General features: G+C 44.3%; 1 protein-coding gene across 1 annotated transcript in view; it reads left to right on the top strand.

The window, feature by feature from the left end:
* Positions 1-2,026: 2,026 nt before the first annotated feature.
* The window catches only part of tet2 (tet methylcytosine dioxygenase 2), a 27,281-nt gene continuing 12,672 nt past the window's right edge, over positions 2,027-16,635 (top strand). Inside the window, exon 1 of the mRNA XM_060047583.1 lies at positions 2,027-2,494. The gene's annotated coding sequence lies outside the window, so the exon portion shown is untranslated. The remainder of the gene's footprint in view (positions 2,495-16,635) is intronic.

The raw sequence follows: 16,635 nt of genomic DNA, 5'->3' as shown, positions 1-16,635 counted from the left end.
GGCGGGAGCCGGGCTAACGTCTATTCTCCAGGGAGCTCTCTGGCTCTCTCTGACATCACCTCTTTCTCCTGTTACTAATGATCCCCTTGCACACTGTTGGACAAACTCTGATATGTTCCAACACTCTCGTGTCTGGAAGGAGACCCAACCGGTGTGCCTGGGACACCAAAGAAAGAATGTGGTTTATCTCAAGGCTTCTGTGTTTAAAGATTACAAGGTTATAATTGAGAATATAATAACCTGTGTTATTTATGTGGTGCATTCTGACGAAACTCTTTAGGGTTTCAAATGCATTTTTCCGTCTCATTTCTAATCGTCTTTCTTTCTGAAGATAATGCAGAACTAGAAGCAGCCATCCACGGCGCTTCCGCATAAATAGAAACCGCACTCTGCAAAGCTAGAGGTCAGAGTGGAAACCCTTCTTCTGTCTTTGTGCGCGCGCGCGTGTGTGTGTGTGTGTGTGTGTGTGTGTGTGTGTGTGTGTGTGTGTGTGTGTGTGTGTGTGTGTGTGTGTGTGTGTGTGTGAGAGAAGAGAGAGAGAGCCAGGCTCCGCCTCCCTGTCACTGGCTGACTCCCTTCCCCCCACACCGGCTCAAAACAAATCTCCTTCTCTCTGCTCAGAGCCTGAAACTATTGAGTCAACAAATGTCAGTGAGGCTAAGCAGAAACCCAATGCAAAAAAGAAAGAGGTGGGGATATTCCTATTTATTTATTTTTAAAACCTAGGCCCATTTTTAAAGTTTAAAATGGGCCACCCCCCCCCCTCCCCACTGGACTGTTATACAAGGAGAAAAAAATACAAAAAAGAGAAAGAAGGAGCCAGGACTAAATAGAATCTTGGCTGTGTGTGTGCATACCATGGGCTCTTGGGTTCAGAGATAAGAGGCTCGGGGCCACCAAATTTCAAACAAATGATAGCCACAAAGCACACATGTGCTCCAATCCCCTTGCCTTTCTCTGCGTCCTGCTGCAACCGACATAGTAAACTATTAACAATCGATATATGATGCGCATTACACAGGACATTCAAGTCTACAGGGTTGATTAAAGAATAGAAAAGACATGCACCCGGCGTTATAAACCATACGGAAATGAGGGGAGTGAGTTTGTTTCAGATGCATTTCAGTGCACGACCTGGTGAAGTGCAGAGACGGGGGGGAAGAGGAGGGGCAGGGTGTGACCACGGTATCGTGTGTGTTATGATTGTGTAGAAGCCAGGCACGTCCCCCTACTTTTTTGGTGCAGTAATCCAACAGCTAAACAGCGGTGTGGAAACACACACGGCCGCCCACCTGCTCCCTGGCGCCCCGATGCACGGCCCCACGTGGCCGACGTCAACAGAGAGCTGGCCCCAGCCCGCGCTGGGAACGAAGGCTGAATGCATGACGGCTTTAAACACACACACACACACACACCAACGCACACACACAAGACCAGAGGAGATTCAGCCGCCGACTTCATAAAGAAAAAAGAGAGGGAGAGAAAGATAAAGAGACAGGAAGAAAGGTTGGGCAAGGCCGTTTGCCCGGGACAAGCTGTTGGGAGTTAAGTACATAGCCTGACTGGTAGAACCGGCGCGTCTGGAAGGCATATGATGGCGACCGGTAAATCTTTCCATATAGTCAACACCGGAACGCCCCAGTGAGGGAGGGAGAGGGGGGGGGGGGGGTTAACGTACGGCAGCTCGGGGAGAACATAGTTGAATAACCAGGAAGTGCAGAGAATGAGAGAGTAAGAGCGAGAAGAGAAGAGAGAATGGAAGGGAAAAAAATCCCTTAGTCACTTGTCTTCCTGTCTGAGAGCAGTGGGAGGAGGTGGGGGCGGTGGGAGCGGGGGGGACATCCTTTTCAGCTCGACCAGTCAGACAGTACCAGTGCAATGTTCAATTTAAAGGTCTCTGGTGGGCGGAGTCTGGGGGCCGCACTGGATTGGAATCCAGTCCGGGTCTTGTGAACGGCTGTCATAGTGTGCACTATTGTGTGCGGCTGAGGGGAGATAGAGAGAAAAAAAAAGGAGGGAGTGTGTAGAGAGAGAGAGGGTGCGCGCGAGAGAGAGAGAGAGAGAGAGAGACGAGAGAGATAGGGGGGGGGGAGAAAACCTGGCTCTTTGTGTGGGAAAGGCTCAGCAGGAAAGTGATTTGGTGATTATTTTTCAGTTTGCCAAAGTGGAGGCTGTTCCCCACAAGCAAGTCCACTCTTCTCCCTTTTTGGAGCCTTCTCTCTCTCCCTTTTTTATCTTGTTCTTTACACGCCGGAGTGAGAGAGAGGGACGTGCACACGGGGCTGCTTCACCGACCGGACCAACAGCGACACCCGGGCTACTCCTGATGGTGAGCGGCGACGTCAGACTGGTCTCCATGAATATTGATGTGGAGTATGGTCTGTTTCATAGAAGAACAGAAGGAGGCAAGATGGCTACCCTTTAGGATTTGTTAGAGAACAGAACCGGCCGATTTTGTTGGATTTTTCTACAAAGTGGGAGGACACAGAAAGAGGTAAGGATTTCATAGCTCAGAGTGTATACTCTCTGTTTGAGCTCTTTTGCTCTTTATGTTTCCATAGATTGGGAGGGTTTCGTTCTTCTTCTTTTTTTTAAAGCCAAGGCACTTCCCCCCACCGTTCAGGCAACAGAATGAGAAGTAGGCTTATTTCATAAAGCTCTTCCAACATGGCTGACCATTTTCATTCTCTTTTCTCTTGTTCTCATACCTTGTAAATGTGAGAGGGTTGGTTCTTTTTCAGCGTGTGTTTCCACGAGCGCCGCGCTCACTGTGCACACTTGCTGTTTTTTTGGAATGCCTCTTGAACAGAAAATGGCCTGCTTAGACTGCCTGATAAGGATTTCATTTTCTTCTTTCTTTCTCTGAAGCACTATTACTGATGTATCTCAGTAGCTATGTAGGGTGTGCTTCTATCTCAGATTTCCTTTTATTTGCCCTATTACTAGAAAAGAGTACTGTGTATATTGTAGTAGTAATCTAGTGTTTATTCCTGCGTGCTTATGTCACATAATGTTTAGAATAATATGGGACATATTATTCATAACTTATTAAAAATGTCCCTTAAATAACTAATTCTATTTACCAGGAGATATGCATAATAATGCTAGTGGAAGCCTTACTTATTTATATAACATGATCCACAGTGCTCTTCTCCTTGGTGCCTACTCATCAATAAAGAAGCAGTGTAAAAACATTTGTATAAAAGCCTACCTAGATCTGCTAATGTTAGCAGTAAGTTTACATTGTACAAATACATAGCATTGGTAACAGTGTGTGTGTGTGTGTGTGTGTGTGTGTGTGTCGGGGGGGGCAGCAATACCTTCTGGCTTTGTGCATCACCCTGATTCAGCTTTCATCGTGATCACCCCCAAATGACAGGCAGACACAAAGGCAGCTCCGGTCCCAAGGAGGGCATGAAGACAAGAAGAGAGTGGAAGAAGGAGAATTAATATTATAGCAAGGGGCACAGAGCAGGTCAAGGTCAGAAAGGGCTAAAGGAAATGAAACCCTATCCTACTGCCCCATTTGATGGGGGGAATCTAGCATGGCTTGTTGTTTTTTTTGGTACCAGGGGGGGAAATGCAAAGTTGACTAACTTCATAGGAACAGTAGATCTTATTTCTCATACAAAGTTGACAGACTGTTTCTAAAACATTTAGCATTGTAGAATATGAGGTACATCTTTTAATTTACAAAACAGTATGGGAAGTTAACATTTTTATTGTTATACGCGACCTACTTCTGTGATAAGAGTTCCTGACTTCTTAATGATATAGTAGATAGAGTATAGTGAATGAGTATAACGTATGATAGAGTGCAATGATAGTATTCCTGCTGTGTGCAACTCTGGTGTGCAATTAGGTCAGTGTCGTGAATCTACAGCCTTGAAACTGCCAAATAGTAAGCTTACAAATGGAATGTTAATGCTATAAAAGGTACCCAGGAGGATTATTCATACATTTCATGATAACTGATTATTTGATTTGAAATAGACTAAAGAGGCGACGTTGTTGTTGTTGTTGTTGATTTAGTTAATGACTCCACACATGTAACTAATAGGTCATTACCATTGGCACTTTAAATAACACTGTAAAGTGGTCAATGAATGCATCCTTTAGATTGACATCATGGTGGGAGATTGTGATAGATACCATCTTAAACCGTGTGTATTTGGTTTGTGTATTCCAGCCCCAGTTAGGCCTGCAGTTAAATGCTAACCAAGAAACGCCTGGAAGGGGGGTCATCAGGTGGTCTAAATGGCCTAATAGTTGAGCTTAGTTGTAAAAATCCCTAATGCATTAACATTCTCATGCATTTACAGTGCGTAACATGAGATCACTGCTTGGTGAAATAAATGACAGAGGACCTACAGTATATAGGGTAGGGACAGGGCAGTGGAGTTCCACAGAACAGAATAAAATGGTACACGGCCTTGCAAACGACCACCAGGGTAGCATTTTATCTATGAAAAACCTTGAGTTTCTAAACTGCATTAATTATGTTGGTTAGGGTTTGCGGGTAATTTGTTATTCGGAGCATGTTGTGCCTTTATAAGAAATGAGGTACATTGCAATGTAATAACACTGGGCTACATCTTTGCGAGCTCTGAACTATCCCCGTCACATGGTCATTCGTTGTAAGACTACGGCATGGTTTTGTTTTGATGTGACGCGCATGGCTATTGAGTGTGTAGTGTCAACACCAGAGAGTTGGCGGGGGCGTGCTCGGCCGCCCCAACTCGCCGGGAGCACGTGACACAAGAGATCCGTTTTTTAGGGTAACCTGTTTCAACGGGTTAGCTTAACAATTTAATTTTTTTCAGTTTGTGTGTGAGTGCTTGTGCGTGCCTGAGTCACCTGTACCTTTTTTAATAACTGCCATGCTTCTTTAGGAGACTGTGATCAGTCAATGAGGAGGGTGTTTGCTGTATTGTAATGCAAACTTCTTTCTATTGCTTTGGATTACCCTATCTACTATAGGCACATTGCAAGTTACATTGATATGAGGATTTGATATGACCGGCTTTTAACAAACTTGCTGTTTAAATGTTTAAATTAACGTGCCAGGTAGTAGTAGCAAAGCCTTAAACCCCCATTACCAGCTGGGAGGTTATTCACAGGTTACATCATTAGTGTAGTACAAACTACCACAACCTTCCCAGTGACATGGTTTCCGTAGTTTCCATGGTATCCTGACATGACTGTTGCTACATCAACCCTAGCAACGTCGAGAGTGAGTGCGTCTCCAATGGGGGGTTGCAGGGGGAGCTCCGGTGGGGGGATGGGGCACCTACAGATCAATCAAGCTGCTCACATCTATCCACACTCACTGATAAAGCCTAGCGGTCAGTCTTCTCCCTGGTCGTGGCTGAAGATCCTTTTATGTTACTCCAAGAGCAAGAGACAATATCACCTTTGGGAAGAATGTCCAGTTGCCATAGCGTTCAACAACAATGCAGCCCACTGACAATGCTCCCACTGACCCCTGACCCCACTCCTCCTTTACTTGAGCCCACGCATCATATTTCGACCCCTTGGGCACGGTCTAAGAAAGGAAACACAACTAGTTTGGCAGTTGATTTGGACATTTAGGATTGGGCTACCTCTTGCTACATGGCCTTGCCCTGTTTTTTTTTTTTTTTTTTACTCTTAGACGGTTGAGTTTGACATTTTAGATTGGGCCACCTCTTGCCGCATTGCCTTGTTGTTGTTTTTTAACTCTGAGACGGTTGAGTTGGACATTTTAGATCGGGCTACCTCTTGCCGCATGGCCTTGCCTTGGTTGTGGAGTTTTGCACCTTGAGACAAAATGGCGAGCTATTTATTGTGTGGTATTGATCTTTTAAATATTGATTTTTTCTTTCTTTCCTTCTAACGGGGGTTGTTGTTTGGGTTGTACAGAGGGAGAGATGCAGTGACCCACTGGGAGACTGATGCAGTAGGAACCTGTAACAGTTTATTGTAGATACATCCATTAAATATACTGAGAGGTAGATTATACAGCCTTGTGCCTTTAGTGAAAAACATGATCGGACCAAAAGCTTTTATTTAGTGCAACTAAAATATTGGAAACATTTTGTGGATGCATTTCTTAATCTCTTAAGCATTCACACCTAAACCAACTGCCAAATAAGTCCCCTATTAAGACACCAAAGAAATGCAAATGCCAAAGCAGATTCCAAATCTAAACCGGGATGACCAATGTCCTGCTGTGTTGGCCTGGCCCTGTGATTATATCACACGGGCGATAAGGTGGTTAGAGTGGCACGGGATAACAACAAATGGTTTCTTGGTCCTGGCGAGTATACATATAAATATGTATGGATGTCATGCTTTACCTCAGGCTTTACCTCTTAAAACTTAAACGTGGTTAGTGAATAAAGGAGAGAGAAGGGCAGGAGACTCGGAAGGCTTTTCCCTCCACGTGAGCGTCGCACGTGGCTGCTCTGTTTGCAAACACTATTCTGGCATTCCGTAGTGCAATACCGAGTCAGCCATTACGCAAGCGGCGCTCCCCGATGCGCACAGCATCATCGCTGTCCGGGCGCCTCCCGGTCATGTGAGCTCCTGATGTCGCGGCCCTGTCTGAATGCAGACACCGGTTCTGACACCAGATGAGAAAAACGTTGGCGCCGCAGAGTTAGCTCAACTTTAAGGGACTAACTTGTCAACAATGGAGCCGGCAGCTTCGGAGCAGGTTATGAGGTGTATGCCTTCAAAGGCCTAAACAAAGTTATAGTTCGAGGAAAAACTTCATACATTTCACCATGAACCGTTTTTAGATCGGAGGGCAGATGGGTGAGGTGATCAGGGTTACGTTTGTAGAATGACTACAGAAGGTTTAACGATAAAGTCAGTCACCATTGTCGATGGTTTTTAAACCTCTCAGGGCTATTTCAATTCAGTTTTTCTCCATTGAGAAAACCTTATTCAAGGGAAGTTTTGTACGGTTAAAGTATAGCTTATTTGTAAGCAGATCGGGAACAGTATCGGAAAATAAACAAACTATATTTCTATATTAAGCAAAAGTAACAGAATATAGACCAATGAATATCCACAGGGTCCATAATCAAACTTTCATACTGTGAAGCCTTTTTTGGTCACAGTAAGACAAACCACGGTATGCCTTTAAAAACATTGGTTTAAGGTGATTTCAACAACAGTTGCAAAGAAATTAGGAAAATTCTGAAAGCTCTTCAGGGTTCAGGGGGGTTATTGTGGGCTATGCAGTGGGTGATGAAAGCTTTTTTGTTGGGCTGCTTGGGTTTCAACGCATCCTTTCAAGTAAAGTAATCTGCTAAGATCATTTAGGGTAAGATCTGAAGGGGGAGGAATCTCCATAACTAATGCAGCTTTTCAAGTGATGGGCAAAGGTCCCTTGTGACGGACACACATAAGGGAGGAGCACCGCACCTCGACCGCTCTCCTTCTTTCACGGGGGGGGGGGCGCTCAAAAAAAAATGGCTGTCAGATAAAGTTCTTATCGCTTCTTAAGAGGTTGTGATTGAAAAGGCTGAGGCCTGCGTGGCCTCCCTCCTGGTGGCTAAATAAGCGACGACAGCACAAAGAAAGACAGCTGGCCGCGAGTGTCATTCAAAAAAGCGTAACCCTACCAATGGGCTTGAATGACATCACTAACTGCTTCTGAAGGCTTCAAGTGGCTCCGGCGCAATATTAGGTTTCCACCGGGGAATGCATTTGTGCAGCAGCAGCTGGTGCCTATCCGAATCCCTCTCTCCCGGCGAATGACAAGGCTGTTTGTTAAACACACCGTCCAGAGATGGAAAAATTGTTCACTGGCGCACATTCGATCATCCATGTAGATTTGCGGGAGGCTGGTTTTCCCAGATGTTCCCTTTTAAAGGGAGTCTGGGAGTAGGCCTATACCTGACTCCCTTTAAAAGAGGGGGATCGGTGACCTCCATTCAATAAGTCACATGACTCCCCGAGTTTATTGGAGGGAAACCGGCAGCACGGCAACAGAGACTCTCGGGTCAAGCTGCTTGGAGACCGCTAGCGGAAAAAAAACATTACCCGGGCACGGCTGACTGTGTTGTTATTTACTCACACATTTTAAACCAAGCCTGTATTATACCACCAAGCCACTATATCACTACACAATATAGCATTATATTGTGTAATTACAAAATCGAACTGAAAGAATCTGCACTTTCATTAGCGAATTGATTTGGCAAAGACTTTCATGTCATTTCAACATCTAATTTAAACTAATCCATGGTAGCATTTGCATTATCGATTGTCAAATTGGTTTGGCTATGGTCCCACCTTTGTTTCCAGTGTACTAGATTTGGCCATCACCAAGGAACATGAGTGCAGGGAAATATGTGTTCTCTGTAGTAGGCACAGAGCCAGATAAGGAAGCTAATAATTACTTAAGAGAGTAAAGAGTAACCCAGATACAGAAAATTCCTTTCCAGCTAGCTTTAGCGTCCGTCTCCCATTCATTCATTGGAATTGAAAGCTTCTTGAATTCGAACCAATCTACCAAATAACTGTAAGTACCCAAGATAAACATTTCAACAGCAACAAACCAAAAACCCACTCCCACTTGAGAGGGTTTCACGGTAGGGTTCAGTGCTAATTAACCGTTCCGTTTTCAAAAACTGCAAATGTGAGCTTCATGCATATGTGTCTCTATTGATTTCTGTTCCCCGGCACGGATCAATGTGTAGATCACATGTGCACAGCGCAGCTCGCTGGGTGTGGGGGTTGGGGGCGAGAGCTAGGCAGGCTACGAAGTCAGCCGTGCTCGGGTAATGTTTAGAGCAGATGGGCTGCGGAGCCCTTAATAAGATGGTTGCCATGGCTACCGGTCTCTCTGAAAGAAATTAACTTTGCAATGTGCACAGTTCATCAAGTTAGTCAGATATATTGACTGCAGCACCAGACAAAGGAGGAAGGTGGTTGGGTACTCGGTCGGTCGGTGGGAGGGAGGAAAAATAACGACGCACGGGAACCATATGAGGGGAGAAGAAATAAAGAGAGGGCCGTGGAGGGGATGGGCTGCAGGCAGGTGAACGGGTTTACCGCTGGGCTCTTGTGTGCTCAACTGACAACTTGTTAATTAGAGCCTCCGTGTGATGCAGCCTGAATGCACAGAGTATATGTTTGGTCTTACTGTGTTGAGCCACACTGGGGCAATTTTGGACAAGGTTTTGTGTGGGTTTTTTTAGACTCCAAGACATTTTTTTCCATTGACTGGGACCATGGGTAGAATAACATGAGGCCAATGTCTACCGGTTAACAAAAGCTAATGAACAACTTTGTTCTACTACGAGGTTTGACCCCTCAGGGAAAGGAGTTTGAAAAAACCCTGGATCGGTCACCTTAAGTAAACGCCAAGCTCCAAGGCTTGCTGTTGTTGTCACACAATAAAAGTGAATGCTTGTGAAGATATGTCTGTGCAGGATTATGTCATGCTCCAAAGATACTCCTCTATAATAAGACACTACTGTCATAACCGTGTATTTCACAATGTACACTGTGTACATTGACAAAAACAAACTGTAAGGGAGTAACCTTACATAAATAAAAGCGGTTGGACTGGTTCATCTAGAAGCTTCTTTGTAGGTCACCTGCAATCTCAAAAAGAGTCTGTTCAACAAAAAAAACAGCAGACTCAGCAACAAGACATTCCTTAAGAGCACAGCAACAAGCAGTGTTGTGAAACAGAACCAGTCCATGCAACATAACATCAACACTGCTGCAAGGACTTTTAATCAAGACCACCTAACGTCAACAGTCTACAATTTAATCTATTTGTATATAACGGTCTGTAGTCAGCCCACGAGAAGGCCTTTCTGACCGGTCAACGTGTTCTCTTGTTGTGTTGTATAAGGCAGGTATAGCTGTCTGTGCAGGATATAAATGCGTCCCATGGCTCAAGCACTTTCAACATGTTCTTGAGCCCTTTACTCCCTACCACAGTGCAGGGGCCTCTTGCCTGCCGCTATGGCTGCGGGGACCTTTGACCTGGCTAGCCACATCAGGCGCATATGGTTGCAGAAGGCGGCAGGGAGAAGTCAGTTGTTTTTTGGAGGCTGTTTAATTTGCTCTTCTAGTCTTACCGATTGTATCATCATCGGACTCCCTGTGCGACCCACTCCGTTGTTTTCCTGTGGAGAAAGCACCGAGGCAATTTCATGGAGTGGATGCGCCAGACCACGTAGCGGTTTGCCATAGAGGATTCTCGCTTTGGAAGTTGAAATCATTTTGACCAAGCTGGCTTGTTCTGAGCCGCAGCTGCTCGCATGTGTGTTTTAAACTGGCCGTGCACGCAAACCCAACACCCGACCCCGGCCACGCGCGCAGTGTTGAACCGCGTCCCAAGTGAAAACACCTGGACCGCACCTCAGAATCTGCAAGTGTGTGCAAACTAAATATATAAATATATCTATATACATATATAGGCCTACATACATGCAAACATTGCATGCATTCACGTGAATAATTCGATTTTGTTAAACTCTGCCTGGTATCAATCCCTAAAGTTTGTAGGAACCAATCTTGCAACCACCTTGTAAGCCATCTGCATCGGCCAGCTAACTCTGTAAGCCTGATAAGAAGTCCACCATTGTACCAAAGTGTATTAAGTTGATCGTTAAGCCAATTGACCCGCTCGACATTGGATGCCCCTGAACTCCTCGATTTGATGGTCCGGTTCTAACTACCCTTCCACTGGCTCCTGATAGGTTGAACTCAAATGCAGCGGCACAAAGAAATGTTGCTGAGAAGGAATAGTTCATAGCGGCATGCACATTTAAGAATTTGAGGAGGAAGGAAGAGTAGATAAAGGTATTTATGTTAAATATATTATGTTTTTCTTAGTCTGGGGGGTTTCTGTCAATGATAAGATGGTATTTTAATGTTGTGGTCTCAATGTAGCACTCAAAAGTAAATGTATTTTTTTTCCCAGATATAAATCAGTTGGATAACTCTATACTTTTTTAGTAATAAAAGTTATGCACATTTAAGAAAGATGACTTACAAACGCCAATTCCCATTTGCTTCAAAGCAGCCCAAAGGGCAGGGTATACTAGGCATTGACAGAAAAGCAGAGGGACTATAGGGGGAATCTCCTGCAGCCTGGGACATCTGTCTTAGATTAGACATAAAGAGCCATGAGGATTGTACAGATCCTTGCAGGGCTTGTGGGGGAGGTTCTCTGGGGGAGAAATTAAAAACAGAAGTGTATATGCCCTGTGGTTTCTGGGTAATCTATCACATCTTCTGATCCCGATGAAAGAATTGAACCCAAATAACAAAGAATACCTAGAAACTTATTTGAAAGATCTTTTGTTTTTTATGAACCATGTAAACATACGTGGCGGGGCCACCGGATTGGACGGTTTCTGAAGTAGACACAAGTCATTTCAAAAGACAGATTAAACCCGGTGACATGTAACAATCTAGTCGAGATAACAAACACTATGTTGTAACGGAGAGAATTCTATCTACAGCCAGCAGGCTGACCCGGTTGGTCCAACCTGTGTGTTTCTAGGTTGGCCAAGAGAACGAAAGGAGAGGATGTTTGAGACAAAAGAGAGAAATCAGTCGCTGTTGCTTCAGGCCGTCATGTGACGCAGCCATTATCGACTCACCATCGTGTGACTGGCCCACAGAGCAGCCATCAACAGGAAACTGCCTTGTGCTACCTGCCTACAAAGATTGAGTCACACTGGCAGTTGGTCCAGAGCCTTTCCACAATGCTGCTTCTTAACTTCAAACGAGTGGCTGCACTCTACTGACTATGCTTATTTCCTGAAACTTTCCAGCAAAAAAAAACAAAAACAAGAGGCTATTTGAAGTCTCCATGTATTGACCTACTTACGCTCTGCACTCCCCACACACTGTAAAACAGGAGCTACTATCGTTTACCGTTGCTCTATTTGCATGTTCAAAGCTTGTATGGTCCAGAGATCCTCCTGTAGTTCAACCACACCCTTTACATCAACCAACCTTTCTAAAAAGGTATACTGTGTGACAAATGCTGGACTGAGTCACCAATTTTCAAGTCAATGGTTGAAGGTGAAGGGTGAATAGAAAACAGGTGATTCACCTGCTCTAAAGACAACAGTGGAGAAGATAAACAGTAATTAGAACATCGTTTACAAACTTTCTCCTTCTCCCCCCATTCATATGTTAATGTAGACACAGCAGCAGAGGGGAAATGTTGAGGGAGGGGAGGGAGAAGTTGGCTTGTCTTTCTGGTCTCATTTGAAGGTGTATGGTGAAGTATGTTAAGCAGTTTTAGACAAAATTGTAGACCGTTCTTCACTGTTAATGAACAACTTGAAACAATGTCTGGTTGGCTTAGCTCAGGAGTTAAGAGTGTGTCGACTTACAGGGTGCTAGATCGATCCCCAGCTACTCCTTGCTGTTGTTGAGGTGTCCCTGAGCAAAATGTGTATATGTATGCGTGTATGACTTGCATGGTTGACTCTGCCGTATATGTGCATGAATGCTTGCGAGTTGTTTTGGATAAAAGCGTCCGCTAAATTATCTAAATGTGAACGCATGTTAGAGAAAATACAAACTGTACAATATCAGTTCTTTTTCTCCTTGTTTTGTCATTTAAAGAGTCGATGGAAGGCAAAGAGGTTTCTGGGAGAAATGTATGGAGCAAGCTTAAGGTAGAAAGTCTGAAATGTTGGCTAGAAGGGTTTTAAGCTGCAACACTTTCCATTCAGTGAATTCAGAATAGTCGACTGCATGTTTTCCTCAACCCACTGCTGGAACATAATCTTGTTGCGGTACTGTTTAGCATTATACAGTTGAAGGCAATTGGAGGAAAAAGTTACAACATCGAAGGCTATACATTTATTGGGACTGTGTGTGTGTGTGTGTGTGTGTGTGTGTGTGTGCATGTATGTGTGGCTGTGTGTGCTTGCAGAGGGGCATGGGGTTCAATGGCTGCAGACACAGGGTCCTATTGTTGCACGACCAGAGTGAGGTAGAGAGAGAATGTCACATGTTCAGAGGGAGAAGGCATGCACTGCGATCTGAGGTGCTTTCAAAGAATGAAGAGTAATTCTTAATTACTTATGTATCATGAGACACTGTGTGTTGGATTGTCATCTGTCCAGTGTTAGCTGCCCAGCACTTGACGGTCCACACTGAAACATGGGACTATCACATTACTCCAGATTGTGACCAACCACCAGTCACGCTACAAGACTCAATTGTCCCCCGAAGGCTTCAGGGAAGTGTAGTAAAAAATAAACAACTGCCACATTCAGCGGAGAAGGGTTCTTCCTCTTTCACTCAGTCAAATGGTGCCTTGTTGACTTCTTCAGATCATGCCATTGATTATTTCAATTTGGTTAATTATTTTTTTGTGTGAGTTTTGTGGGCTGCGTATAGATTTGGCTGTGTATATTTGTTAAGCATTAACCAGATTTGTTTGTGTGCATCATATTCTGGAAAAGAGGAATAAACAAGATAAACATCTGCTCACCTTCAAGAGGTTAGCTATTAATTGGCATGGCAACACTATTCAAAAACAGAAGTTATACTATGTTTCCAATGCTAGCTCAATTCTTAAAGGTTTACCATGTTCAACGGTAGCCTATGGCTAAAAAATAGGCTATCGTTTAGCTTTCCCCTGCAATTTGTTTTCACACGACCGGACAGTTGTAGTATAATGTTGTGAAAACAGTGTCAGAGGCCAGTGGGACGAGCGCTATTATTACAAGAGGGATTTAAAATGCTCTTGCATGCAAGTCATGTGACCCAGTTGCAGGGATCTGTGAGGGATGAGGTTTCACTACACCGGAGCCAGCCTTGAGCCGGTGCCGGGCAGCTTAAAAACAAACATTAGGGCCATTCATATATATGTATTTATTTACACATCGCAACCCACTACTCTGGTGAAAAAAGATCAGTGTTTTTTTGCTTTGTTCTCTGTCCAACAAAATGCTTGGACTTCTGGACGAAAAAATTCCTCTCCTCACGTGACAGGAAGGGGGGCATTGTTGAGACGTTACTGGGTCCGTTTCACAATTGAACTATGAGTGTTCAACCACAATGGAATACCATGTGATACCAGATTCAGTGTCATTGTGTCCGTTTGCTTTAAAACTAAATTGGGTTTTGGCAACAAGCATGCTATAAGGAACAGTGTTAGGCCCGTCTGTGTTTCAGCAAACCCAAATGACTGAGCAGTGGATTCATTAATATATTGCACAACTTCCCCTAGGTTTCTATCAGTCTTTGCATGGACAGGCGGACTTGGCAAAGCTTTAGGGTTGTTATTTTCTAAAATATTAACACACCTGCACAGTTGGATTCCAGCAAGGCACAGAGGTTGCGGTGCAAATATACTGCAAGAATACAAATGGATGAATAATCCATTACACAGCAAGAGCCTACTCTCAACTCTAATCTACCATACGTGTCCGCAGGGTTCTGAGTGTACAAGCCGGTGTTCCTGACGCCACACAGGAAAACATTCACCGCCCTATTCAGCCCAGAGAAGGGGAAACAACCACTCGAAATACACACACCCGTGGCAGGGTCTATTGAGAGGCAAAGCGTGTGTCTGATTTACAAGGCTGTTCCATATCGTTCGCCCCACACCGCACGTCTCAACCTGCTAGCCTAGCTTAGACCTCAGTCTCCCAGCAGCAGCTGTCGCTATGGGTGAATGTCACATACGGCTGCCAAGCAACAGCAAATAGACCTCACTGTCCACTAAAAGGGTCCACTCTCCTATTTCACTGCCTCCCTACCAGGGATCACTACACACACACACACACACACACACACACACACACACACACACACACACACACACACACACACACACACACACACACACACACACACATAAACAAAGTTATGAGTCTAGTGCATTGAACTTGCTGCGGTTGTAAAGTTGGTGGAGGGGATAAGACAGACACATCATCCCAAAGCACTAAAACATTGTATGAATTGTCTAAAACAAAGGTGTAGTGCATTGAACTCAGTGTGGGTATGGAAATTATGTTGGTGGAGGAGATAGGGTAGCCAGTGTCTCCAAAATACTATATAGTACAACACCACAGCATAGCAGTAATAACAACTATAGAACACATTTCACTCAAGGTAGGCTTGAAAATGCCTCTTGCTGTGCGGTTCAATGGACGTCCATCTTGTCCAAACCACCTCTATTGTTTTTCTGCATTGATCACACTGCCTTCAAGATGTCAACTCTCGGGCACCCCAAGGCCTTAAAGCACTAAAGCCAGTTAGCTAGGTTTAAATGTCATGGTGCACATAGCTGTACAGGCTATCCCTATTGGCAGTTTCTTGTCTACATTTCTTACAAGTGCCCTTAACAGCTCAGCTCATAACTGCTCAGGCCAATGGGGAGCAGACGTGAGGACAGCGACGGAGAGGACCCCAGAGAGAGAAGAGAGTAATTACAGGGCAGAAAACTATGGGACAGGCAGAGGGAGGGCCCTGCAGACGAGGCACAGCAACAACAAAAGCATGTCGAAACAAAGGCACCCGGTTTTGGAGGGAGATGGACCTTCTCCTTGTCCTCCATTGGAAGAGGTTGACAGATTTGTACACAGTGCCACCATTTGTTTGTTTGTTTGTTTGTTTGTTTGTTTGTTTGTTTGTTTGTTAGTTTGGTCATTGGAAGGAAGTGGCTGAAGGAATACTAAACGCCGGTCAGAAGTTGTAGAACTTTATGCCGGGTGCCTGAACTCGATTCATTCCAACAGACACTAAATTCCGGTTAAGATCAGGACTCTAGGTGATTATTACACTAGACACTGTCAAAGCTATGATAATAAAACATTCTACTCAGCACTCAGATTGTCATTAAGTAAGATCTAAAACCAGACAGAACGCACAAAGAAAGAGATTAAACAAAACAACATAAGCAAAAACCAATTTAAGGCTTTTTAAACCAAAACACAAGTTTGAGTGAGGTATAATAATATATGGCAAATTGTGAAAATCTCTCGGGGCAAGCTTGAGCCGTGTATGTTTGTATGTGCAAACACACTCAGCTGGCTCCCCTGCTTTGTTCTAGGTTCGCAAAGATCTCCTTTTTTCAGTGTTCAGTGTGGGTGTATCCAACTGTGACAAGCTGCCTGGCTCCACGCAGCCCTCTGGAAACTCTGGAGTGTCGCAGTGGACTGGAGCTAACACTGTTAGCAGCCTAGCACTCTGGTTCACCTCCTGACTTTTGTCACTCATTTACATCACTCTCGTATACACACACACACACACACACACACACACACACACACACACACACACACACACACACACACACACACACACACACACACACACACACACACACACACACACACACACACACAATAAAAATAACAAAGCAGTGATTGGGTTTAAAATAGGATATAAAAGGTTAATAATTAGATACCTTGCCCCAATTCACATGTCACATTGGCATGGAAAGAGGTTCACAACTGCATTTGGTTATTTTTGTATCATCTTCTACTAGAAGACTGTAGGTAATCCCCCATAGGATATATTTTTAGCAACAGCCCAGTTGCAAAAACAGTTGTTGCAACAACTATTTACTAACTAACATTTCTATGGACCAGGATGCACTTCTTTATCTTTATCTTTTTTTGAACTTTGGATGCACTTTTC

Source organism: Gadus macrocephalus, chromosome 3 (genome assembly GCF_031168955.1).
Source record: "Gadus macrocephalus chromosome 3, ASM3116895v1".
Taxonomy (NCBI): domain Eukaryota; kingdom Metazoa; phylum Chordata; class Actinopteri; order Gadiformes; family Gadidae; genus Gadus; species Gadus macrocephalus.
The sequence above is the reverse complement of the archived record's forward strand: the minus strand, read 5'-3'. Positions and strand labels throughout refer to the sequence as shown.